Source organism: Camelina sativa, chromosome 9 (assembly GCF_000633955.1).
Source record: "Camelina sativa cultivar DH55 chromosome 9, Cs, whole genome shotgun sequence".
NCBI lineage: Eukaryota > Viridiplantae > Streptophyta > Magnoliopsida > Brassicales > Brassicaceae > Camelina > Camelina sativa.
The window spans coordinates 2385400-2387082 of NC_025693.1; positions in this window are offsets into that span (position 1 = coordinate 2385400).

Genomic DNA, 1683 nt, shown 5'->3' on the forward strand with positions numbered 1-1683 from the left:
TTTTTTTTTTTTTTTTTTACAATGTGGGTTTGTTTTTCTTTTCACACTAAAGTTAAACATCGTCCTCCATCCTTCCTCATCATGTCTTACTTTTGTTACTGTTGTGGTTTTGGTTCTGATTCAATTTCAGTAATCTGGTTGGTTTAGCTGGGTTATGAGTAATTGGAGCAGGCGGTTATCTCCGGTTTGGGATTGTTGATTAAACCGATCAGAAGAAGAGAAAGTCAGAATCTCTAACTGCAGTGGAGTCTTGACTGTTATAACAGAAACGAATCGTTTCTTATCTTTATCTTCTTCATTCATTCTGTTACTCTTTGATCTTTTGTATCGTGAGAGAGAGAGAGTCAAAGAGTGAATCCGCCATTGTTGTAAGCTCATTGAGTTGTATACTTCTCTTTACTAGTGGATTTGCCGGATTGATTCGGTCCCAGACGTAGACTTGATCATACCGTCGAACTGGGTTAACAATTCTTGTGTCTCGTGTTTCTTAATTCTTTCTTTGTTTCGTTTCTTTCAAGCTTATCGAGTGATTCCGCAAGAGTCTTAGAGAGATTGATCAAGAGTATTGAGTAAATCTGTGCTCGATTCGTAACAAATTGGTATCAGAGCTTCGGATTTCACATCGGAGCGATGGCGATGACAACTAGAGTTAAGATTAGGGCGTTCAATGGCGATAGTGACTTCTCGCTTTGGAAGATCAGGATTATGGCGCAGCTTGGTGTGTTGGGATTAAAGAACAGTATCTTAGATCCATCGCTTACGAAGACCATTACACTAACGAAGAACGAATCTAAGAAACCTTCGGATGGGGATTATGATATAGATCAACCACAAACTAGTGAGCTTCTTGATCCTGTGAAGGTTGAGCAATCAGAGCAAGCGAAGAACATTATCATCAATCACATCGGTGATAAGGTTCTCCGAAAGGTAAATCACTATGTCACAGCTGCTGAGATGTGGTCTTTGCTGAACAAGCTGTATATGGAAACCTCTCTGCCTAATAGAATATATGTTCAGCTTAAGCTCTATTCGTTTAAGATGGATTCTCAGACTATTGATCAGAACGTCGATGATTTCTTGAAGATAGTAGATGAGCTTAGCAGTCTTGAAATTGAGGTTTCTGAGGAGGTTCAAGCAATCTTGATTCTTAACTCATTACCTTTTAGCTACAGTCAGCTGAAGCATACACTCAAGTATGGAAATAAAACATTGTCAGTTCAGGATGTTGTTTCTTGTGCGAAGTCACTAGAGAGAGAGTTGGCTGAGTCTCGGGAACATGAAAGAGGTTCAGCTGCTGTGTTGTACACTACTGAGAGAGGACGACCACAGGAAAGAGCTCAACCAAAGGGGTCTAAAGGAAGGAGCAGGAGCAGGTCTAATTCGAAGTCAAAATTGACTTGCTGGTTCTGTAAGAAAGAAGGTCATCTAAAGAAGGATTGCTTCGCTAGAAGCTAGAAAGCGAAGGGCAGAATGAAGCTGGAGTAATCACAGAGAAATTGGTCTTCTCAGAAGCGTTGACAGTAAGCAATCAGTTGGTAAGGAATCTGTGGATACTGGATTCTGGTTGTACATCTCACATGACGGCAAGAAGGGACTGGTTTAGTAGTTTTGAGGAGAAAGAAGTCACAACCATTCTGCTTGGTGACAATCGTGCAGTGGAAGCTACAGGACAAGGATCAATCC